The following is a 27,768-nucleotide window of genomic DNA, read 5'->3' as shown; positions in this document are numbered from 1 at the left end:
CACTCTCTGACACTCTCCGGCATACTCAGAAACTTTCAGAAACTCTGAGGCACTCTCTGACACTCTCAGAAAGTCTGTGAAACTCTCTGAAACTCTCTGACACTCTCTGAAACTCTCTGTAACGCTCTGACACTCTCTGACACTCTCTGAAACTCTCTGACACTCTCTGACACTCGCTGACACTCTCTGACTCTCACTGAAAATCTCTGATACTCTCTGACACTCACTGACACTCTGTGAAGATCTCTGAAACTCTCTGAAACATTCTGACACTCTCTGAAACACACTGAAGCTCTCTGAAACTCTCTGACACTCTCTGACACTCTCTGACACTCTGTGCCACTCTCTGACACTCTCTGACACTCGCTGACACTATCTGACACTTTCTGAAACTCTCAGACACTCTCTGACACACTCAGCAGCTCTGTGACACTCTGTGACACTCTGTGACACTCTCTGACACTCTCTGAATCTCTCTGAAACTCTGTGACACATGTGACACTCTGTGACATTCTCTGAAATTGTCTGACACTCTCTGACACTCTCCGACATACTCAGAAACATTCAGAAACTCTGAGGCACTCTCTGACACTCTCAGAAAGTCTGTGAAACTCTCTGAAACTCTCTGACACTCTCTGAATCTCTCTGAAACTCTCTGACACTCGCTGACACTCTCTGAAACTCTCTGACACTCTCTGACACTCGCTGACACTCTCTGACTCTCACTGAAAGTCTCTGATACTCTCTGACACTCACTGACACTCTGTGAAGCTCTCTGAAACTCTCTGACACTCTCTGACACTCGCTGACACTCTCTGATTCTCGCTGACACTCTCTGATACTCCCTGACACTCACTGACACTCTGTGACACTCTCTGAAAATCTCTGACACTCTCTGACACTCTCTGACACTCTCTGACACTCCCTGAAACTCTCTGACTCTCACTGATGCTCTGTGACACTCTCTGAAACTCTCTGACACTCTCTGACACTCTCTGACACTCTCTGAAACTCTTCGGCACTCTCTGACATCCTCAGATACTGTCTGACACTCTCTGAAACTCTCTGACACTCTCTGAAACTCTTCGACTCTCTCTGACATTCTCTGATACTGTCTGACACTCTCTGAATCTCTCTGAAGCTCTCTGACACTCTGTGACACTCTCTGAAATTTTCTTGCCGTCTCTGAAGATCTCTGAAACTCTCTGAAAATCTCTGACACTCTCTGAAACTCTGTGACACTCTCTGAAACACTCTGACACTCTCTGACACTCTCTGAAACACACTGAAGCTCTCTGAAACTCTCTGAAACTCTCTGACACTCTCAGAAACTATCAGAAACTCTCTGAAACTCTCAGATACTCTCTGACACACTCTGCAGCTCTGTGACACTCTCTGACACTCTCTGACACTCTCTGACACTCTCTGAATCTCTCTGAAACTCTGTGACACTCTGTGACACTCTGTGACATTCTCTGAAACTGTCTGACACTCTCTGACACTCTCCGACATACTCAGAAACTTTCAGAAACTCTGAGGCACTCTCTGACACTCTCAGAAAGTCTGTGAAACTCTCTGAAACTCTCTGACACTCTCTGAAACTCTCTGTAACGCTCTGACACTCTCTGACACTCTCTGAAACTCTCTGACACTCTCTGACACTCGCTGACACTCTCTGACTCTCACTGAAAATCTCTGATACTCTCTGACACTCACTGACACTCTGTGAAGATCTCTGAAACTCTCTGAAACATTCTGACACTCTCTGAAACACACTGAAGCTCTCTGAAACTCTCTGACACTCTCTGACACTCTCTGACACTCTGTGCCACTCTCTGACACTCTCTGACACTCGCTGACACTATCTGACACTTTCTGAAACTCTCAGACACTCTCTGACACACTCAGCAGCTCTGTGACACTCTGTGACACTCTGTGACACTCTCTGACACTCTCTGAATCTCTCTGAAACTCTGTGACACATGTGAAACTCTGTGACATTCTCTGAAACTGTCTGACACTCTCTGACACTCTCCGACATACTCAGAAACATTCAGAAACTCTGAGGCACTCTCTGACACTCTCAGAAAGTCTGTGAAACTCTCTGAAACTCTCTGACACTCTCTGAATCTCTCTGAAACTCTCTGACACTCGCTGACACTCTCTGAAACTCTCTGACACTCTCTGACACTCGCTGACACTCTCTGACTCTCACTGAAAGTCTCTGATACTCTCTGACACTCACTGACACTCTGTGAAGCTCTCTGAAACTCTCTGACACTCTCTGACACTCGCTGACACTCTCTGATTCTCGCTGACACTCTCTGATACTCCCTGACACTCACTGACACTCTGTGACACTCTCTGAAAATCTCTGACACTCTCTGACACTCTCTGACACTCTCTGACACTCCCTGAAACTCTCTGACTCTCACTGATGCTCTGTGACACTCTCTGAAACTCTCTGACACTCTCTGACACTCTCTGACACTCTCTGAAACTCTTCGGCACTCTCTGACATCCTCAGATACTGTCTGACACTCTCTGACACTCTCTGAAATTCTCTGACACTCTCTGACATTCCCTGACACTCTCTGAATCTCTCTGAAGCTCTCTGACACTCTGTGACACTCTCTGAAACTTTCTGGCACTCTCTGACACTCTCTGAAGATCACTGAAACTCTCTGAAAATCTCTGACACTCTCTGAAACTCTGTGACGCTCTCTGAAACACTCTGACACTCTCTGACACTCTCCGACACACTCAGAAACTGTCAGAAACTCTCAGGCACTCTCTGACACTCTCAGAAAGTCTCTGAAACTCTCTGACACTATCTGACACTCGCTGACACTCTCTGATTCTCGCTGACACTCTGTGATACTCCCTGACACTCACTGACACTCTGTGACACTCTCTGAAACTCTCTAACACTCTCTGACACTCTCTGAAACTCTCTGAAACTCTCTGACTCTCACTGACGCTCTGTGACACTCTTTGAAACTCTCTGACACTCTCTGACACTCTCTGAAACTCTTCGGCACTCTCTGACATTCTCAGATACTGTCTGACACTCTCTGAAACTCTCGGACACACTCTGAAATTCTCTGACACTCTCTGACACTCCCTGACACTCTCTGAGTCTCTCTGAAGCTCTCTGACACTCTGTGACACTCTCTGAAACTTTCTGGCACTCTCTGACACTCTCCGAAGATCTCTGAAACTCTCTGAAAATCTCTGACACTCTCTGAAACTCTGTGACACTCTCTGAAACACTCTGACACTCTCTGACACTCTCCGACACACTCAGAAACTGTCAGAAACTCTCAGGCACTCTATGACACTCTCAGAAATTCTCTGAAACTCTCTGACACTATCTGAACCTCTCTGACACTCTCTGACAATCTCTGACTCTCTCTGACACTCTCTGAAACTCTTTGACACTCCCTGACACTCTCGGACACTGTCTGACTCTCTCTGAAAATCTCCGAAACTCTCTGACAATCTCTGACACTCCCTGACACTCTCTGAATCTCTCTGAAACTCTCTGACACTATCTGACACTCTCTGAAACTCTCTGAAACTCTCTGACACTCTCTGACACTCTCTGAAACTTTCTGACACTCTCTGAAACTTTCTGAAACTCTCTGAAACTCTCTGACACTCTCAGAAACTTTCAGAAGCTCTCTGAAACTCACTGACACTCTCTGACACTCTCTCATGCTCTCAGACACTTTCTGAAACTCTCTGACACTCTCTGAAACTCTCTGACACTCTCTGACACTCTGTGACACTCTCTGAAACTTTCTGGCAATCTCTGACACTCTCTGAAGATCTCTGAAACTCTCTGAAAATCTCTGAAACTCTCTGGAACTCTGTGACACTCTCTGAAACATTCTGACACTCTGAGAGTCTCAGATACTCTCTGAAACTCTCTGACACGTTCTGAAACTCTCTGACACTATTTGACACTTTCTGAAACTCTCGGACACTCTCTGACAATCTCTGAAACTCTCTGACACTCTCTGACACTCTCTGACTCTCGCTGACACTCTCTGATACTCTCTGACACTCACTGACACTCTGTGACATCCTCTGAAACTCTCTGACACTCTCTGAAACTCTCTGACTCTCACTGACTCTCTGTGACACTCTCGGAAACTCTCTGACACTCTCTGAAACTCTTCTGCTCTCTCTTGCATTCTCTGATACTTTCTGACACTCTCTGAATGTCTCTGAAGCTCTCTGACACTCTGTGACACTCTCTGAAATTTTCTTGCTGTCTCTGAAGATCTCTGAAACTCTCTGAAAATCTCTGACACTCTCTGAAACTCTTGGACACTCTCTGAAACACTCTGACACTCTCTGACACACTCCGACACACTCAGAAACTGTCAGAAACTCTCAGGCACTCTCTGACACTCTCAGAAAGTCTCTGAAACTCTCTGACACTATCTGAACATCTCTGACACTCTCTGACACTCTCTGAAACTCTTTGACACTCTCTGACACTCTCGGACACTGTCTGACTCTCTCTGAAAATCTCTGAAACTCTCTGACACTCTCTGAAACTCCCTGACACTTTCCGAAACTCTCTGACACTATCTGACACTTTCTGAAACTCTCGGACACTGTCTGACAAACTCTGCAACTCTGTGAAACTCTCTGACACTCTCTTGCACTCTCTGACACTCTCTGACAGTCTCTGAATCTCTCTGAAACTCCCTGACACTCTCTGACACTCTCTGAAACTTTCAGACACTCTCTGACACTCTCTGAACATCTCGGAAACTCTCTGAAAATCTCGAAACTCTCTGACGCTCTCTGACACTCTCCGACACACTCAGAAACTCTCAGAAACTCTCTGGCACTCTCTGACACTCTCAGAATGTCTCTGAAACTCTCTGACACTCTCTGACACTCTCTGACACTCTCTGACACTCTCTGAAACTCTCTGAAACTCTTTGACACTCTCTGAAACTCTGTGAAACTCTCTGAAACATTCTGACACTCTCTGAGAGTCTCAGACACTCTCTGACACTCTCTGACACGTTCTGAAACTCTCTGACACTATTTGACACTTTCTGAAACTCTCGGACACTCTCTGACACTCTCTGAAACTCTCTGACACTCTCTGACACTCTCTGACTCTCGCTGACACTCTCTGATACTCTCTGACACTCACTGACACTCTGTGACACTCTCTGAAACTCTCTGACACTCTCTGACACTCTCTGAAACTCTCTGACTCTCACTGACACTCTGTGACACTCTCGGAAACTCTCTGACACTCTCTGACACTCTCTGAAACTCTTCGACTCTCTCTGACATTCTCTGATACTGTCTGACACTCTCTGAATCTCTCTGAAGCTCTCTGACACTCTGTGACACTCTCTGAAATTTTCTTGCTGTCTCTGCAGTTCTCAGACACTCTCTGAAAATCTCTGACACTCTCTGAAACTCTGTGACACTCTCTGAAACACTCTGACACTCTCTGACACTCTCTGAAACACACTGAAGCTCTCTGAAACTCTCTGAAATTCTCTGACACTCTCTGACACACTCTGCAGCTCTGTGACACTCTCTGACACTCTCTGACACTCTCTGACACTCTCTGAATCTCTCTGAAACTCTGTGACACTCTGTGACACTCTGTGACATTCTCTGAAACTGTCTGACACTCTCTGACACTCTCCGACATACTCAGAAACTTTCAGAAACTCTGAGGAACTCTCTGACACTCTCAGAAAGTCTGTGAAACTCTCTGAAACTCTCTGACACTCTCTGAAACTCTCTGAAACTCTCTGACACTCTCTGACACTCTCTGAAACTCTCTGACACTCTCTGACACTCGCTGACACTCTCTGACTCTCACTGAAAGTCTCTGATACTCTCTGACACTCACTGACACTCTGTGAAGCTCTCTGAAACTCTCTGAAAATTTCTGACACTCTCTGAAACACACTGAAGCTCTCTGAAACTCTCTGAAACTCTCTGACACTCTCAGAAACTATCAGAAACTCTCTGAAACTCTCTGACACTCTCTGACACTCTCTGACACTCTGTGCCACTCTCTGACACTCTCTGACACTCGCTGACACTATCTGACACTTTCTGAAACTCTCAGACACTCACTGACACACTCTGCAGCTCTGTGACACTCTGTGACACTCTCTGACACTCTCTGACACTCTCTGAATCTCTCTGAAACTCTGTGACACTCTGTGACATTCTCTGAAACTGTCTGACACTCTCTGACACTCTCCGACATACTCAGAAACATTCAGAAACTCTGAGGCACTCTCTGACACTCTCCGAAAGTCTGTGAAACTCTCTGAAACTCTCTGACACTCTCTGAAACTCTCTGAAACTCTCTGACACTCTCTGACACTGTCTGAAACTCTCTGACACTCTCTGACACTCACTGACACTCTCTGACTCTCACTGAAAGTCTCTGATACTCTCTGACACTCACTGACACTCTGTGAAGCTCTCTGAAACTCTCTGACACTCTCTGACACTCTCTGACACTCTCTGAAACTCTCTGACACTCTCTGACACTCGCTGACACTCTCTGATTCTCGCTGACACTCTCTGATACTCCCTGACACTCACTGACACTCTGTGACACTCTCTGAAACTCTCTGACACTCTCTGACACTCTCTGACACTCCCTGACACTCTCTGACTCTCACTGACGCTCTGTGACACTCTCTGAAACTCTGACACGCTCTGACACTCTCTGACACTCTCTGAAACTCTTCGGCACTCTCTGACATTCTCAGATACTGTCTGACGCTCTCTGAAACTCTCTGACACTCTCTGAAATTCTCTGACACTCTCTGACATTCCCTGACACTCTCTGAATCTCTCTGAAGCTCTCTGACACTCTGTGACACTCTCTGAAACTTTCTGGCACTCTCTGACACTCTCCGAAGATCTCTGAAACTCTCTGAAAATCTCTGACACTCTCTGAAACTCTGTGACGCTCTCAGAAAGTCTCTGAAACTCTCTGACACTATCTGACACTCGCTGACACTCTCTGATTCTCGCTGACACTCTGTGATACTCCCTGACACTCACTGACACTCTGTGACACTCTCTGAAACTCTCTAACACTCTCTGACACTCTCTGAAACTCTCTGAAACTCTCTGACTCTCACTGACGCTCTGTGACACTCTCTGAAACTCTCTGACACTCTCTGACACTCTCTGAAACTCTTCGGCACTCTCTGACATTCTCAGATACTGTCTGACACTCTCTGAAACTCTCTGACACTCTCTGAAATTCTCTGACACTCTCTGACACTCTCTGAAACTTTCTGGCACTCTCTGACACTCTCCGAAGATCTCTGAAACTCTCTGAAAATCTCTGACACTCTCTGAAACTCTGTGACACTCTCTGAAACACTCTGACACTCTCTGACACTCTCCGACACACTCAGAAACTGTCAGAAACTCTCAGGCACTCTATGACACTCTCAGAAAGTCTCTGAAACTCTCTGACACTATCTGAACCTCTCTGACACTCTTTGACACTCTCTGACACTCTCTGACACTCTCTGAAACTCTTTGACACTCTCTGACACTCTGGGACACTGTCTGACTCTCTCTGAAAATCTCCGAAGCTCTCTGACACTCTCTGACACTCCCTGACACTCTCTGAATCTCTCTGAAACTCTCTGAAACTCTCTGACACTATCTGACACTCTCTGAAACTTTCTGACACTCTCTGAAACTCTCTGAAACTCTCTGAAACTCTCTGACACTCTCAGAAATTATCAGAAGCTCTCTGAAACTCACTGACACTCTCTGACACTCTCTCATGCTCTCAGACACTTTCTGAAACTCTCTGACACTCTCTGAAACTCTCTGACACTCTCTGACACTCAGTGACACACTCTGAAACTCTCTGAAAATCTCTGACACTCTCTGAAACTCTAAGACACTCTCTGAAACATTCTGACACTCTCTGAGTGTCTCAGACACTCTCTGACACTCTCTGACACGTTCTGAAACTCTCTGACACTATTTGACACTTTCTGAAACTCTCGGACATTCTCTGACACTCTGTGAAACTCTCTGACACTCTCTGACACTCTCTGACTCTCGCTGACACTCTCTGATACTCTCTGACACTCACTGACACTCTGTGACACTCTCTGAAACTCTCTGACACACTCTGACACTCCCTGACACTCTCTGACTCTCACTGACACTCTCTGAAATTCTTCGGCTCTCTCTGACATTCTCTGATACTTTCTGACACACTCTGAATGTCTCTGAAGCTCTCTGACACTCTGTGACACTCTCTGAAACTCTGTGACACTCTCGGAAACTCTCTGGCACTCTCTGACACTCTCTGAAATTCTTCGGCTCTCTCTGACATTCTCTGATACTTTCTGACACACTCTGAATGTCTCTGAAGCTCTCTGACACTCTGTGACACTCTCTGAAATTTTCTTGTTGTCTCTGAAGATCTCTGAAACTCTCTGAAAATCTCTGACACTCTCTGAAACTCTGTGACATTCTCTGAAACACTCTGACACTCTCGGACACTCTCCGACACACTCAGAAACTGTCAGAAACTCTCAGGCACTCTCTGACACTCTCAGAAAGTCTCTGAAACTCTCTGACAATATCTGAACATCTCTGACACTCTCTGACACTCTCTGAAACTCTTTGACACTCTCTGACACTCTCGGACACTGTGTGACTCTCTCTGAAAATCTCCGAAACTCTCTGACACTCTCTGACACTCCCTGATACTCTCTGAAGCTCTCTGAAACTCTCAGACACTCTCTGACACTCTCTGACAGTTTCCGAATCTCTCTGACACTATCTGACACTTTCTGAAACTCTCGGACACTGTCTGACAAACTCTGCAACTCTGTGAAACTCTCTGACACTCTCTGGCACTCTCTGACACTCTCTGACAGTCTCTGAATCTCTCTGAAACTCCCTGACACTCTCTGACACTCTCTGAAACTTTTGACACTCTCTGACACTCTCTGAACATCTCTGAAACTCTCTGAAAATCTCGAAACTCTCTGACGCTCTCTGACACTCTCCGACACACTCAGAAACTCTCAGAAACTATCTGGCACTCTCTGACACTCTCAGAATGTCTCTGAAACTCTCTGACACTCTCTGAAACTCTCTGACACTCTCTGACACTCTCTGAAACTCTCTGACAATCTCTGACACTCTCAGACACTCTCTGACACTCTCTGACACTCTTTGAAACTCTCTGAAGCTCTTTGACACTCTCTGAAACTCTGTGACACCCTCTGAAACATTCTGACACTCTCTGAGAGTCTCAGACACTCTCTGACACTCTCTGACACGTTCTGAAACTCTCTGACACTATTTGACACTTTCTGAAACTCTCGGACACTCTCTGACACTCTCTGAAACTCTCTGACACTCTCTGACTCTCGCTGACACTCTCTGATACTCTCTGACACTCACTGACACTCTGTGACACTCTCTGAAACTCTCTGACACTCTCTGACACTCTTTGAAACTCTCTGACTCTCACTGACACTCTGTGACACTCTCGGAAACTCTCTGACACTCTCTGACACTCTCTGAAACTCTTCGACTCTCTCTGACATTCTCTGATACTGTCTGACACTCTTTGAATCTCTCTGAAGCTCTCTGACACTCTGTGACACTCTCTGACACTCTCAGAAACTATCAGAAACTCTCTGAAACTCTCTGACACTCTCTGACACTCTCTGACACTCTGTGCCACTCTCTGACACTCTCTGACACTCTCTGACACTCTCTGAAACTCTTCGACTCTCTCTGACATTCTCTGAAACTTTCTGACACTCTCTGAAACACACTGAAGCTCTCTGAAACTCTCTGAAACTCTCTGACACTCTCAGAAACTATCAGAAACTCTCTGAAACTCTCTGACACTCTCTGACACTCTCTGACACTCTGTGCCACTCTCTGACACTCTCTGACACTCGCTGACACTATCTGACACTTTCTGAAACTCTCAGACACTCACTGACACACTCTGCAGCTCTGTGACACTCTGTGACACTCTCTGACACTCTCTGACACTCTCTGAATCTCTCTGAAACTCTGTGACACTCTGTGACACTCTGTGACATTCTCTGAAACTGTCTGACACTCTCTGACACTCTCCGACATACTCAGAAACATTCAGAAACTCTGAGGCACTCTCTGACACTCTCCGAAAGTCTGTGAAACTCTCTGAAACTCTCTGACACTCTCTGAAACTCTCTGAAACTCTCTGACACTCTCTGACACTGTCTGAAACTCTCTGACACTCTCTGACACTCGCTGACACTCTCTGACTCTCACTGAAAGTCTCTGATACTCTCTGACACTCACTGACACTCTGTGAAGCTCTCTGAAACTCTCTGACACTCTCTGACACTCTCTGACACTCTCTGAAACTCTCTGACACTCACTGACACTCGCTGACACTCTCTGATTCTCGCTGAAACTCTCTGATACTCCCTGACACTCACTGACACACTGTGACACTCTCTGAAACTCTCTGACACTCTCTGACACTCTCTGACACTCCCTGACACTCTCTGACTCTCACTGACGCTCTGTGACACTCTCTGAAACTCTCTGACACTCTCTGACACTCTCTGACACTCTCTGAAACTCTTCGGCACTCTCTGACATTCTCAGATACTGTCTGACGCTCTCTGAAACTCTCTGACACTCTCTGAAATTCTCTGACACTCTCTGACATTCCCTGACACTCTCTGAATCTCTCTGAAGCTCTCTGACACTCTGTGACACTCTCTGAAACTTTCTGGCACTCTCTGACACTCTCCGAAGATCTCTGAAACTCTCTGAAAATCTCTGACACTCTCTGAAACTCTGTGACGCTCTCTAAAACACTCTGACACTCTCTGACACTCTCCGACACACTCAGAAACTGTCAGAAACTCTCAGGCACTCTCTGACACTCTCAGAAAGTCTCTGAAACTCTCTGACACTGTCTGACACTCGCTGACACTCTCTGATTCTCGCTGACACTCTGTGATACTCCCTGACACTCACTGACACTCTGTGACACTCTCTGAAACTCTCTAACACTCTCTGACACTCTCTGAAATTCTCTGAAACTCTCTGACTCTCACTGACGCTCTGTGACACTCTCTGAAAATCTCTGACACTCTCTGACACTCTCTGAAACTCTTCGGCACTCTCTGACATTCTCAGATACTGTCTGACACTCTCTGAAACTCTCTGACACTCTCTGAAATTCTCTGACACTCTCTGACACTCTCTGAAACTTTCTGGCACTCTCTGACACTCTCCGAAGATCTCTGAAACTCTCTGAAAATCTCTGACACTCTCTGAAACTCTGTGACACTCTCTGAAACACTCTGACACTCTCTGACACTCTCCGACACACTCAGAAACTGTCAGAAACTCTCAGGCACTCTATGACACTCTCAGAAAGTCTCTGAAACTCTCTGACACTATCTGAACCTCTCTGACACTCTCTGACACTCTCTGACACTCTCTGAAACTCTTTGACACTCTCTGACACTCTGGGACACTGTCTGACTCTCTCTGAAAATCTCCGAAGCTCTCTGACACTCTCTGACACTCCCTGACACTCTCTGAATCTCTCTGAAACTCTCTGAAACTCTCTGACACTATCTGACACTCTCTGAAACTTTCTGACACTCTCTGAAACTCTCAGAAACTCTCTGGCACTCTCTGACACTCTCAGAATGTCTCTGAAACTCTCTGACACTCTCTGACACTCTCTGACACTCTCTGACACTCTCGGAAACTCTCTGAAACTCTTTGACACTCTCTGAAACTCTGTGAAACTCTCTGAAACATTCTGACACTCTCTGAGAGTCTCAGACACTCTCTGACACTCTCTGACACGTTCTGAAACTCTCTGACACTATTTGACACTTTCTGAAACTCTCGGACACTCTCTGACACTCTCTGAAACTCTCTGACACTCTCTGACACTCTCTGACTCTCGCTGACACTCTCTGATACTCTCTGACACTCACTGACACTCTGTGACACTCTCTGAAACTCTCTGACACTCTCTGACACTCTCTGAAACTCTCTGACTCTCACTGACACTCTGTGACACTCTCGGAAACTCTCTGACACTCTCTGACACTCTCTGAAACTCTTCGACTCTCTCTGACATTCTCTGATACTGTCTGACACTCTCTGAATCTCTCTGAAGCTCTCTGACACTCTGTGACACTCTCTGAAATTTTCTTGCTGTCTCTGCAGTTCTCAGACACTCTCTGAAAATCTCTGACACTCTCTGAAACTCTGTGACACTCTCTGAAACACTCTGACACTCTCTGACACTCTCTGAAACACACTGAAGCTCTCTGAAACTCTCTGAAATTCTCTGACACTCTCTGACACACTCTGCAGCTCTGTGACACTCTCTGACACTCTCTGACACTCTCTGACACTCTCTGAATCTCTCTGAAACTCTGTGACACTCTGTGACACTCTGTGACATTCTCTGAAACTGTCTGACACTCTCTGACACTCTCCGACATACTCAGAAACTTTCAGAAACTCTGAGGAACTCTCTGACACTCTCAGAAAGTCTGTGAAACTCTCTGAAACTCTCTGACACTCTCTGAAACTCTCTGAAACTCTCTGACACTCTCTGACACTCTCTGAAACTCTCTGACACTCTCTGACACTCGCTGACACTCTCTGACTCTCACTGAAAGTCTCTGATACTCTCTGACACTCACTGACACTCTGTGAAGCTCTCTGAAACTCTCTGAAAATTTCTGACACTCTCTGAAACACACTGAAGCTCTCTGAAACTCTCTGAAACTCTCTGACACTCTCAGAAACTATCAGAAACTCTCTGAAACTCTCTGACACTCTCTGACACTCTCTGACACTCTGTGCCACTCTCTGACACTCTCTGACACTCGCTGACACTATCTGACACTTTCTGAAACTCTCAGACACTCACTGACACACTCTGCAGCTCTGTGACACTCTGTGACACTCTCTGACACTCTCTGACACTCTCTGAATCTCTCTGAAACTCTGTGACACTCTGTGACACTCTGTGACATTCTCTGAAACTGTCTGACACTCTCTGACACTCTCCGACATACTCAGAAACATTCAGAAACTCTGAGGCACTCTCTGACACTCTCCGAAAGTCTGTGAAACTCTCTGAAACTCTCTGACACTCTCTGAAACTCTCTGAAACTCTCTGACACTCTCTGACACTGTCTGAAACTCTCTGACACTCTCTGACACTCACTGACACTCTCTGACTCTCACTGAAAGTCTCTGATACTCTCTGACACTCACTGACACTCTGTGAAGCTCTCTGAAACTCTCTGACACTCTCTGACACTCTCTGACACTCTCTGAAACTCTCTGACACTCTCTGACACTCGCTGACACTCTCTGATTCTCGCTGACACTCTCTGATACTCCCTGACACTCACTGACACTCTGTGACACTCTCTGAAACTCTCTGACACTCTCTGACACTCTCTGACACTCCCTGACACTCTCTGACTCTCACTGACGCTCTGTGACACTCTCTGAAACTCTGACACGCTCTGACACTCTCTGACACTCTCTGAAACTCTTCGGCACTCTCTGACATTCTCAGATACTGTCTGACGCTCTCTGAAACTCTCTGACACTCTCTGAAATTCTCTGACACTCTCTGACATTCCCTGACACTCTCTGAATCTCTCTGAAGCTCTCTGACACTCTGTGACACTCTCTGAAACTTTCTGGCACTCTCTGACACTCTCCGAAGATCTCTGAAACTCTCTGAAAATCTCTGACACTCTCTGAAACTCTGTGACGCTCTCAGAAAGTCTCTGAAACTCTCTGACACTATCTGACACTCGCTGACACTCTCTGATTCTCGCTGACACTCTGTGATACTCCCTGACACTCACTGACACTCTGTGACACTCTCTGAAACTCTCTAACACTCTCTGACACTCTCTGAAACTCTCTGAAACTCTCTGACTCTCACTGACGCTCTGTGACACTCTCTGAAACTCTCTGACACTCTCTGACACTCTCTGAAACTCTTCGGCACTCTCTGACATTCTCAGATACTGTCTGACACTCTCTGAAACTCTCTGACACTCTCTGAAATTCTCTGACACTCTCTGACACTCTCTGAAACTTTCTGGCACTCTCTGACACTCTCCGAAGATCTCTGAAACTCTCTGAAAATCTCTGACACTCTCTGAAACTCTGTGACACTCTCTGAAACACTCTGACACTCTCTGACACTCTCCGACACACTCAGAAACTGTCAGAAACTCTCAGGCACTCTATGACACTCTCAGAAAGTCTCTGAAACTCTCTGACACTATCTGAACCTCTCTGACACTCTTTGACACTCTCTGACACTCTCTGACACTCTCTGAAACTCTTTGACACTCTCTGACACTCTGGGACACTGTCTGACTCTCTCTGAAAATCTCCGAAGCTCTCTGACACTCTCTGACACTCCCTGACACTCTCTGAATCTCTCTGAAACTCTCTGAAACTCTCTGACACTATCTGACACTCTCTGAAACTGTCTGACACTCTCTGAAACTCTCTGAAACTCTCTGAAACTCTCTGACACTCTCAGAAATTATCAGAAGCTCTCTGAAACTCACTGACACTCTCTGACACTCTCTCATGCTCTCAGACACTTTCTGAAACTCTCTGACACTCTCTGAAACTCTCTGACACTCTCTGACACTCAGTGACACACTCTGAAACTCTCTGAAAATCTCTGACACTCTCTGAAACTCTAAGACACTCTCTGAAACATTCTGACACTCTCTGAGTGTCTCAGACACTCTCTGACACTCTCTGACACGTTCTGAAACTCTCTGACACTATTTGACACTTTCTGAAACTCTCGGACATTCTCTGACACTCTGTGAAACTCCCTGACACTCTCTGACACTCTCTGACTCTCGCTGACACTCTCTGATACTCTCTGACACTCACTGACACTCTGTGACACTCTCTGAAACTCTCTGACACACTCTGACACTCCCTGACACTCTCTGACTCTCACTGACACTCTGTGACACTCTCGGAAACTCTCTGGCACTCTCTGACACTCTCTGAAATTCTTCGGCTCTCTCTGACATTCTCTGATACTTTCTGACACACTCTGAATGTCTCTGAAGCTCTCTGACACTCTGTGACACTCTCTGAAATTTTCTTGTTGTCTCTGAAGATCTCTGAAACTCTCTGAAAATCTCTGACACTCTCTGAAACTCTGTGACATTCTCTGAAACACTCTGACACTCTCGGACACTCTCCGACACACTCAGAAACTGTCAGAAACTCTCAGGCACTCTCTGACACTCTCAGAAAGTCTCTGAAACTCTCTGACAATATCTGAACATCTCTGACACTCTCTGACACTCTCTGAAACTCTTTGACACTCTCTGACACTCTCGGACACTGTGTGACTCTCTCTGAAAATCTCCGAAACTCTCTGACACTCTCTGACACTCCCTGATACTCTCTGAAGCTCTCTGAAACTCTCAGACACTCTCTGACACTCTCTGACAGTTTCCGAATCTCTCTGACACTATCTGACACTTTCTGAAACTCTCGGACACTGTCTGACAAACTCTGCAACTCTGTGAAACTCTCTGACACTCTCTGGCACTCTCTGACACTCTCTGACAGTCTCTGAATCTCTCTGAAACTCCCTGACACTCTCTGACACTCTCTGAAACTTTTGACACTCTCTGACACTCTCTGAACATCTCTGAAACTCTCTGAAAATCTCGAAACTCTCTGACGCTCTCTGACACTCTCCGACACACTCAGAAACTCTCAGAAACTATCTGGCACTCTCTGACACTCTCAGAATGTCTCTGAAACTCTCTGACACTCTCTGAAACTCTCTGACACTCTCTGACACTCTCTGAAACTCTCTGACAATCTCTGACACTCTCAGACACTCTCTGACACTCTCTGACACTCTTTGAAACTCTCTGAAGCTCTTTGACACTCTCTGAAACTCTGTGACACCCTCTGAAACATTCTGACACTCTCTGAGAGTCTCAGACACTCTCTGACACTCTCTGACACGTTCTGAAACTCTCTGACACTATTTGACACTTTCTGAAACTCTCGGACACTCTCTGACACTCTCTGAAACTCTCTGACACTCTCTGACTCTCGCTGACACTCTCTGATACTCTCTGACACTCACTGACACTCTGTGACACTCTCTGAAACTCTCTGACACTCTCTGACACTCTTTGAAACTCTCTGACTCTCACTGACACTCTGTGACACTCTCGGAAACTCTCTGACACTCTCTGACACTCTCTGAAACTCTTCGACTCTCTCTGACATTCTCTGATACTGTCTGACACTCTTTGAATCTCTCTGAAGCTCTCTGACACTCTGTGACACTCTCTGACACTCTCAGAAACTATCAGAAACTCTCTGAAACTCTCTGACACTCTCTGACACTCTCTGACACTCTGTGCCACTCTCTGACACTCTCTGACACTCTCTGACACTCTCTGAAACTCTTCGACTCTCTCTGACATTCTCTGAAACTTTCTGACACTCTCTGAAACACACTGAAGCTCTCTGAAACTCTCTGAAACTCTCTGACACTCTCAGAAACTATCAGAAACTCTCTGAAACTCTCTGACACTCTCTGACACTCTCTGACACTCTGTGCCACTCTCTGACACTCTCTGACACTCGCTGACACTATCTGACACTTTCTGAAACTCTCAGACACTCACTGACACACTCTGCAGCTCTGTGACACTCTGTGACACTCTCTGACACTCTCTGACACTCTCTGAATCTCTCTGAAACTCTGTGACACTCTGTGACACTCTGTGACATTCTCTGAAACTGTCTGACACTCTCTGACACTCTCCGACATACTCAGAAACATTCAGAAACTCTGAGGCACTCTCTGACACTCTCCGAAAGTCTGTGAAACTCTCTGAAACTCTCTGACACTCTCTGAAACTCTCTGAAACTCTCTGACACTCTCTGACACTGTCTGAAACTCTCTGACACTCTCTGACACTCGCTGACACTCTCTGACTCTCACTGAAAGTCTCTGATACTCTCTGACACTCACTGACACTCTGTGAAGCTCTCTGAAACTCTCTGACACTCTCTGACACTCTCTGACACTCTCTGAAACTCTCTGACACTCACTGACACTCGCTGACACTCTCTGATTCTCGCTGAAACTCTCTGATACTCCCTGACACTCACTGACACACTGTGACACTCTCTGAAACTCTCTGACACTCTCTGACACTCTCTGACACTCCCTGACACTCTCTGACTCTCACTGACGCTCTGTGACACTCTCTGAAACTCTCTGACACTCTCTGACACTCTCTGACACTCTCTGAAACTCTTCGGCACTCTCTGACATTCTCAGATACTGTCTGACGCTCTCTGAAACTCTCTGACACTCTCTGAAATTCTCTGACACTCTCTGACATTCCCTGACACTCTCTGAATCTCTCTGAAGCTCTCTGACACTCTGTGACACTCTCTGAAACTTTCTGGCACTCTCTGACACTCTCCGAAGATCTCTGAAACTCTCTGAAAATCTCTGACACTCTCTGAAACTCTGTGACGCTCTCTAAAACACTCTGACACTCTCTGACACTCTCCGACACACTCAGAAACTGTCAGAAACTCTCAGGCACTCTCTGACACTCTCAGAAAGTCTCTGAAACTCTCTGACACTGTCTGACACTCGCTGACACTCTCTGATTCTCGCTGACACTCTGTGATACTCCCTGACACTCACTGACACTCTGTGACACTCTCTGAAACTCTCTAACACTCTCTGACACTCTCTGAAATTCTCTGAAACTCTCTGACTCTCACTGACGCTCTGTGACACTCTCTGAAAATCTCTGACACTCTCTGACACTCTCTGAAACTCTTCGGCACTCTCTGACATTCTCAGATACTGTCTGACACTCTCTGAAACTCTCTGACACTCTCTGAAATTCTCTGACACTCTCTGACACTCTCTGAAACTTTCTGGCACTCTCTGACACTCTCCGAAGATCTCTGAAACTCTCTGAAAATCTCTGACACTCTCTGAAACTCTGTGACACTCTCTGAAACACGCTGACACTCTCTGACACTCTCCGACACACTCAGAAACTGTCAGAAACTCTCAGGCACTCTATGACACTCTCAGAAAGTCTCTGAAACTCTCTGACACTATCTGAACCTCTCTGACACTCTCTGACACTCTCTGACACTCTCTGAAACTCTTTGACACTCTCTGACACTCTGGGACACTGTCTGACTCTCTCTGAAAATCTCCGAAGCTCTCTGACACTCTCTGACACTCCCTGACACTCTCTGAATCTCTCTGAAACTCTCTGAAACTCTCTGACACTATCTGACACTCTCTGAAACTTTCTGACACTCTCTGAAACTCTCTGAAACTCTCTGAAACTCTCTGACACTCTCAGAAATTATCAGAAGATCTCTGAAACTCACTGACACTCTCTGACACTCTCTCATGCTCTCAGACACTTTCTGAAACTCTCTGACACTCTCTGAAACTCTCTGACACTCTCTGATACTCCCTGACACTCACTGACACTCTGTGACACTCTCTGAAACTCTCTGACACTCTCTGACACTCTCTGACACTCCCTGACACTCTCTGACTCTCACTGACGCTCTGTGACACTCTCTGAAACTCTCTGACACTCTCTGACACTCTCTGACACTCTCTGAAACTCTTCGGCACTCTCTGACATTCTCAGATACTGTCTGACGCTCTCTGAAACTCTCTGACACTCTCTGAAATTCTCTGACACTCTCTGACATTCCCTGACACTCTCTGAATCTCTCTGAAGCTCTCTGACACTCTGTGACACTCTCTGAAACTTTCTGGCACTCTCTGACACTCTCCGAAGATCTCTGAAACGCTCTGAAACTCTCTGACACTCTCTGACACTCTGTGACACTCTCTGAAACTCTCTGAAAATCTCTGACACTCTCTGAAACTCTAAGACACTCTCTGAAACATTCTGACACTCTCTGAGTGTCTCAGACACTCTCTGACACTCTCCGACACGTTCTGAAACTCTCTGACACTATTTGACACTTTCTGAAACTCTCGGACATTCTCTGACACTCTGTGAAACTCTCTGACACTCTCTGACACTCTCTGACTCTCGCTGACACTCTCTGATACTCTCTGACACTCACTGACACTCTGTGACACCCTCTGAAACTCTCTGACACACTCTGACACTCCCTGACACTCTCTGACTCTCACTGACACTCTGTGACACTCTCGGAAACTATCTGGCACTCTCTGACACTCTCTGAAATTCTTCGGCTCTCTCTGATATTCTCTGATACTTTCTGACACACTCTGAATGTCTCTGACACTCTGTGACACTCTCTGAAATTTTCTTGTTGTCTCTGAAGATCTCTGAAACTCTCTGAAAATCTCTGACACTCTCTGAAACTCTGTGACATTCTCTGAAACACTCTGACACTCTCGGACACTCTCCGACACACTCAGAAACTGTCAGAAACTCTCAGGCACTCTCTGACACTCTCAGAAAGTCTCTGAAACTCTCTGACAATATCTGAACATCTCTGACACTCTCTGACACTCTCTGAAACTCTTTGACACTCTCTGACACTCTCGGACACTGTGTGACTCTCTCTGAAAATCTCCGAAACTCTCTGACACTCTCTGACACTCCCTGATACTCTCTGAAGCTCTCTGAAACTCTCAGACACTCTCTGACACTCTCTGACAGTTTCCGAAACTCTCTGACACTATCTGACACTTTCTGAAACTCTCGGACACTGTCTGACAAACTCTGCAACTCTGTGAAACTCTCTGACACTCTCTGGCACTCTCTGACACTCTCTGACAGTCTCTGAATCTCTCTGAAATCCCTGACACTCTCTGACACTCTCTGAAACTTTTGACACTCTCTGACACTCTCTGAACATCTCTGAAACTCTCTGAAAATCTCGAAACTCTCTGACGCTCTCTGACACTCTCCGACACACTCAGAAACTCTCAGAAACTATCTGGCACTCTCTGACACTCTCAAAATGTCTCTGAAACTCTCTGACACTCTCTGAAACTCTCTGACACTCTCTGACACTCTCTGAAACTCTCTGACAATCTCTGACACTCTCAGACACTCTCTGACACTCTCTGACACTCTCTGAAACTCTCTGAAGCTCTTTGACACTCTCTGAAACTCTGTGACACTCTCTGAAACATTCTGACACTCTCTGAGAGTCTCAGACACTCTCTGACACTCTCTGACACGTTCTGAAACTCTCTGACACTATTTGACACTTTCTGAAACTCTCGGACACTCTCTGACACTCTCTGAAACTCTCTGACACTCTCTGACTCTCGCTGACACTCTCTGATACTCTCTGACACTCACTGACACTCTGTGACACTCTCTGAAACTCTCTGACACTCTCTGACACTCTTTGAAACTCTCTGACTCTCACTGACACTCTGTGACACTGTCGGAAACTCTCTGACACTCTCTGACACTCTCTGACACTCTCTGAAACTCTTCGACTCTCTCTGACATTCTCTGATACTGTCTGACACTCTCTGAATCTCTCTGAAGCTCTCTGACACTCTGTGACACTCTCTGACACTCTCAGAAACTATCAGAAACTCTCTGAAACTCTCTGACACTCTCTGACACTCTCTGACACTCTGTGCCACTCTCTGACACTCTCTGACACTCTCTGACACTCTCTGAAACTCTTCGACTCTCTCTGACATTCTCTGAAACTTTCTGACACTCTCTGAAACACACTGAAGCTCTCTGAAACTCTCTGAAACTCTCTGACACTCTCAGAAACTATCAGAAACTCTCTGAAACTCTCTGACACTCTCTGACACTCTCTGACACTCTGTGCCACTCTCTGACACTCTCTGACACTCGCTGACACTATCTGACACTTTCTGAAACTCTCAGACACTCACTGACACACTCTGCAGCTCTGTGACACTCTGTGACACTCTCTGACACTCTCTGACACTCTCTGAATCTCTCTGAAACTCTGTGACACTCTGTGACACTCTGTGACATTCTCTGAAACTGTCTGACACTCTCTGACACTCTCCGACATACTCAGAAACATTCAGAAACTCTGAGGTACTCTCTGACACTCTCCGAAAGTCTGTGAAACTCTCTGAAACTCTCTGACACTCTCTGAAACTCTCTGAAACTCTCTGACACTCTCTGACACTGTCTGAAACTCTCTGACACTCTCTGACACTCGCTGACACTCTCTGAAATTCTTCGGCTCTCTCTGACATTCTCTGATACTTTCTGACACACTCTGAATGTCTCTGAAGCTCTCTGACACTCTGTGACACTCTCTGAAATTTTCTTGCTGTCTCTGAAGATCTCTGAAACTCTCTGAAAATCTCTGACACTCTCTGAAACTCTGTGACATTCTCTGAAACACTCTGACACTCTCGGACACTCTCCGACACACTCAGAAACTGTCAGAAACTCTCAGGCACTCTCTGACACTCTCAGAAAGTCTCTGAAACTCTCTGACAATATCTGAACATCTCTGACACTCTCTGACACTCTCTGAAACTCTTTGACACTCTCTGACACTCTCGGACACTGTGTGACTCTCTCTGAAAATCTCCGAAACTCTCTGACACTCTCAGACACTCCCTGATACTCTCTGAAGCTCTCTGAAACTCTCAGACACTCTCTGACACTCTCTGACAGTTTCCGAAACTCTCTGACACTATCTGACACTTTCTGAAACTCTCGGACACTGTCTGACAAACTCTGCAACTCTGTGAAACTCTCTGACACTCTCTGGCACTCTCTGACACTCTCTGACAGTCTCTGAATCTCTCTGAAACTCCCTGACACTCTCTGACACTCTCTGAAACTTTTGACACTCTCTGACACTCTCTGAACATCTCTGAAACTCTCTGAAAATCTCGAAACTCTCTGACGCTCTCTGACACTCTCCGACACACTCAGAAACTCTCAGAAACTATCTGGCACTCTCTGACACTCTCAGAATGTCTCTGAAACTCTCTGACACTCTCTGAAACTCTCTGACACTCTCTGACACTCTCTGAAACTCTCTGACAATCTCTGACAATCTCAGACACTCTCTGACACTCTCTGACACTCTCTGAAACTCTCTGAAGCTCTTTGACACTCTCTGAAACTCTGTGACACTCTCTGAAACATTCTGACACTCTCTGAGAGTCTCAGACACTCTCTGACACTCTCTGACACGTTCTGAAACTCTCTGACACTATTTGACACTTTCTGAAACTCTCGGACACTCTCTGACACTCTCTGAAACTCTCTGACACTCTCTGACTCTCGCTGATACTCTCTGATACTCTCTGACACTCACTGACACTCTGTGACACTCTCTGAAACTCTCTGACACTCTCTGACACTCTTTGAAACTCTCTGACTCTCACTGACACTCTGTGACACTCTCGGAAACTCTCTGACACTCTCTGACACTCTCTGACATTCTCTGAAACTCTTCGACTCTCTCTGACATTCTCTGATACTGTCTGACACTCTCTGAATCTCTCTGAAGCTCTCTGACACTCTGTGACACTCTCTGAAATTTTCTTGCTGTCTCTGAAGATCTCTGAAACTCTCTGAAAATCTCTGACACTCTCTGAAACTCTGTGACACTCTCTGAAACACTCTGACACTCTCTGACACTCTCTGAAACACACTGAAGCTCTCTGAAACTCTCTGACACTCTCAGAAACTATCAGAAACTCTCTGAAACTCTCAGACACTCTCTGACACACTCTGCAGCTCTGTGACACTCTCTGACACTCTCTGACACTCTCTGACACTCTCTGACACTCTCTGAATCTCTCTGAAACTCTGTGACACTCTGTGACACTCTGTGACATTCTCTGAAACTATCTGACACTCTCTGACACTCTCCGACATACTCAGAAACTTTCAGAAACTCTGAGGCACTCTCTGACACTCTCAGAAAGTCTGTGAAACTCTCTGAAACTCTCTGACACTCTCTGAAACTCTCTGAAACTCTCTGACACTCTCTGACACTCTCTGAAACTCTCTGACACTCTCTGACACTCGCTGACACTCTCTGACTCTCACTGAAAGTCTCTGATACTCTCTGACACTCACTGACACTCTGTGCAGCTCACTGAAACTCTCTGAAACTTTCTGACTCTCTCTGAAACACACTGAAGCTCTCTGAAACTCTCTGACACTCTCAGAAACTATCAGAAACTCTCTGAAACTCTCTGACACTCTCTGACACTCTCTGACACTCTGTGCCACTCTCTGACACTCTCTGACACTCGCTGATACTATCTGACACTTTCTGAAACTCTCTGACACTCTCTGACACTCTCTGAAACTCTTCGGCACTCTCTGACATTCTCAGATACTGTCTGACACTCTCTGAAACTCTCTGGCACTCTCTGAAATTCTCTGACACTCTCTGACACTCCCTGACACTCTCTGAATCACTCTGAAGCTCTCTGACACTCTCTGACACTCTCAGAAAGTCTCTGAAACTCTCTGACACTATCTGACACTCGCTGACACTCTCTGATTCTCGCGGACACTCTGTGATACTCCCTGACACTCACTGACACTCTGTGACACTCTCTGAAACTCTCTAACACTCTCTGACACTCTCTGAAACTCTCTGAAACTCTCTGACTCTCACTGACGCTCTGTGACTCTCTGTGAAACTCTCTGACACTCTCTGACACTCTCTGAAACTCTTCGGCACTCTCTGACATTCTCAGATACTGTCTGACACTCTCTGAAACTCTCTGACACTCTCTGAAATTCTCTGACACTCTCTGACACTCCCTGACACTCTCTGAATCTCTCTGAAGCTCTCTGACACTCTGTGACACTCTCTGAAACTTGCTGGCAGTCTCTGACACTCTCCGAAGATCTCTGAAACTCTCTGAAAATCTCTGACACTCTCTGAAACTCTGTGACACTCTCTGAAACACTCTGACACTCTCTGACACTTTCCGACACACTCAGAAACTGTCAGAAATTCTCAGGCACTCTATGACACTCTCAGAAAGTCTCTGAAACTCTCTGACACTATCTGAACCTCTCTGACACTCTCTGACACTCTCTGACACTCTCTGAAACTCTTTGACACTCTCTGACACTCTCGGACACTGTCTGACTCTCTCTGAAAATCTCCGAAACTCTCTGACACTCTCTAACACTCCCTGACACTCTCTGAATCTCTCTGAAACTCTCTGACACTCTCTGACACTCTCTGAAACTTTCTGACACTCTCTGAAACTCTCTGAAACTCTCTGAAACTCTCTGACACTCTCAGAAACTTTCAGAAGCTCTCTGAAACTCACTGACACTCTCTGACACTCTCTCATGCTCTCAGACACTTTCTGAAACTCTCTGACACTCTCTAAAACTCTCTGACACTCTCTGACACTCTCTGACACTCTCTGAAACTCTCTGACACTCTCAGACACTCTCAGACACTCTCTGAAACTCTCTGACACTCTCTGAAACACTCTGACACTCTCTGACACTCTCTGAACTCTCTGACACTCTCTGAAACTTTCTGACACTCTCTGACTCTCTCTGAAACTCTCTGACACTCTCTGACACTCTCTGACACTCACTGAAACTCTGTGACACTCTCTGAAACACTCTGATAATCTCTGAAACTCTCAGACACTCTCTGACACTCTCTGACACTTTCCGAAACTCTCTGACACAATCTGACACTTTCTGAAACTCTCGGACACTGTCTGACACACTCTGCAACTCTGTGAAACTCTCTGACACTCTCTGACACTCTCTGACACTCTCTGAATCTCTCTGTCAGGGAGTTTCAGAGAGATTCAGAGAGTGTCACAGAGTGTCACAGAGTCGCAGAGTGTGTCAGAGAGTGTCCGAGAGTTTCAGAAAGTGTCAGAGAGTTTCAGAAAGTGTCAGAGAGTGTCAGAGAGTGTCTGAGAGATTCAGAAAGTGTCAGATAGTGTCAGAGTTTCAGAAAGTGTCAGAGAGTGTCAGAGAGTTTCAGAGAGTTTCAGAGAGTGTCAGAGAGTGTCAGAGAGTTTCAGAGAGTGTCAGAGAGTGTCAGAGAGTTTCAGAGAGTGTCAGAGAGTTTCAGAGAGTGTCTGAGAGTGTCAGAGAGTTTCTGAGAGTATTTGAGTTTGTCAGAGATTGTCAGAAAGTGTCAGAGAGTTTCAGAGAGTTTCAGAGAGCTTCCGAGAGCTTCTGAGAGTTTTAGAGAGTGTCAGAAAGTTTCAGAGAGTGTCAGCGAGTATCAGAGAGTGTCAGAGAGTTTCTGAGAGTTTCTGAGTGTGTCGGAGAATGTCAGAGAGTGTCAGAGAGTGTCAGGGAGTTTCAGAGAGTTTCAGAGACTGTCAGAGAGTGTCAGAGAGTGTCACAGAGTGTCACAGAGTGTCACAGAGTTTCAGAGAGAGTCAGAGAGTGTCACAGAGTGTCACAGAGTTGCAGAGTGTGTCAGAGAGTGTCCGAGAGTTTCAGAAAGTGTCAGAGAGTTTCAGAAAGTGTCAGAGTGTCAGAGAGTGTCTGAGAGATTCAGAAAGTGTCAGATAGTGTCAGAGAGTTTCAGAAAGTGTCAGAGTGTGTCAGAGAGTGTCAGAGAGTTTCAGAGAGTGTCAGCGAGTGTCAAAGAGTGTCAGAGAGTTTCTGAGAGTTTCTGAGTTTGTCGGAGAATGTCAGAGAGTGTCACAGAGTGTCGGAGAGTATCAGAGAGTTTCAGAGAGTGTCAGAGATTTTCAGAGAGCTTCAGAGAGAATCAGTCTGTTTCAAAGAGTGTCAGAAAGTTTCAGAGAGTGCCAGAGAGGGTCAGAGACTTTCAGAGAGTTTCAGTGAGTGTCACAGAGTGTCAGAGAGCATCAGAGAGCTTCAGGGAGCGTCAGAGAGTGTCAGAGAGTGCCAGAGAGTTTCAGAGAGTTTCAGAGACTTTCTGAGAGTGTCAGAGAGTGCCTGAGAAATTCTGACAGTTTCTGAGTGTGTCAGAGAGTGTCAGAGAGTTTCAGAGAATTTCAGAGAGTGTCAGAGATTGTCTGAGAGTGTCAGAGAGTGTCAAAGAGTTTCAGAGAAAGTCAGAGAGTGTCAGAGAGTGTCTGAGGGTGTCAGAGAGTGTCTGAGTGTGTCAGAGAGTGTCAGAGAGTGTCAGAGAATGTCGGAGAGTTTCTGAGAGTATCTGTGAGTGTAAGAGAGTGTCAGAGGGTTCTGAGATTTTCTGAGTGTGTCAGGGAGTGTCACAGAGTGTCAGAGACTGTCAGAGAGTGTCAGAGAGTTTCACAGAGTTTCACAGAGTGTCAGAGAGTGTCAGAGAGTGTCACAGAGTGTCAGAGAGTGTCAGAGAGTGCCAGAGAGTGTCAGAGAGTGTCAGAGACTTTCAGAGAATGTCGGAGAGTTTCTGAGAGTCTCTGTGAGTGTCAGAGAGTATCAGAGAGTTTCACAGTGTGTTACAGAGTGTCAGAGAGTGTCAGAGAGATTCAGAGAGTGTTGGAGAGTGTCATAGAGTGTCAGAGAGTGTCAGAGAATGTCAGAGAGTTTCTGAGAGTATCTGTGAGTGTCAGAGAGTTTCAGAGACTTTCACAGACTGTCAGAGGGTTCAGAGAGTTTCTGAGTGTGTCAGAGAGTGTCACCGAGTGTCAGAGAGTGTCAGAGAGTTTCACAGTGTGTCACAGAGTGTCAGAGACTGTCAGAGAGTGTCAGAGAGTTTCACAGAGTTTCACAGAGTGTCAGAGAGTGTCAGAGAGTGTCAGAACGTGTCAGAGAGATTCACAGTGCGTCACAGAGTGTCAGAGCGTTTCAGAGAGTGTCACAGAGTGTCAGAGAGTGTCAGAGAGTGCCAGAGAGTGTCAGAGAGTGTCAGAGACTTTCAGAGAATGTCGGAGAGTTTCTGAGAGTCTCTGTGAGTGTCAGAGAGTATCAGAGAGTTTCACAGTGTGTTACAGAGTGTCAGAGAGTGTCAGAGAGATTCAGAGAGTGTTGGAGAGTGTCATAGAGTGTCAGAGAGTGTCAGAGAATGTCAGAGAGTTTCTGAGAGTATCTGTGAGTGTCAGAGAGTTTCAGAGACTTTCACAGACTGTCAGAGGGTTCAGAGAGTTTCTGAGTGTGTCAGAGAGTGTCACCGAGTGTCAGAGAGTGTCAGAGAGTTTCACAGTGTGTCACAGAGTGTCAGAGAGTGTCAGAGAGTTTCAGAGAGAGTCAGAACGTGTCAGAGAGTGTCAGAGAGTTTCAGAGAGTGTCAGAGAGTGTCTGAGAGTGTCAGCGAGTGTCAGAGATTTTCAGAGAGTTCCAGAGAGCTTCAGAGAGTGTCAGAGAGTGTCAGAAAGTTTCACAGTGTGTCACAGAGTGTCAGAGCGTGTCAGAGAGTTTCGGAGAGTGTCAGAGAGTGTCAGAGAGTGTCTGAGACTGTTAGAGAGTGTCAGAGTGTTTCAGAGAGTGTCACAGATTTTCAGAGAGTGTCAGAGATTTTCAGAGAGTTTCAGAGATCTTCAGAGAGTGTCAGAAAGTGCCAGAAAATTTCAGAGAGTGTCACAGAGTATCAGAGAGTTTCAGAGAGATTCAGAGAGTGTCAATGAGTATCAGAGAGTGTCAGAGAGAGTCAGAGAGTGTCAGAGAATGTCTGAGAGTTTCAGAGAGTGTCAGAGAGTGTCAGAGATTTTCAGAGAGAGTCAGA

Source organism: Heterodontus francisci, chromosome 40 (assembly GCF_036365525.1).
Source record: "Heterodontus francisci isolate sHetFra1 chromosome 40, sHetFra1.hap1, whole genome shotgun sequence".
NCBI classification, from domain to species: Eukaryota; Metazoa; Chordata; class Chondrichthyes; order Heterodontiformes; family Heterodontidae; genus Heterodontus; species Heterodontus francisci.
The sequence above is the reverse complement of the archived record's forward strand: the minus strand, read 5'-3'. Positions refer to the sequence as shown.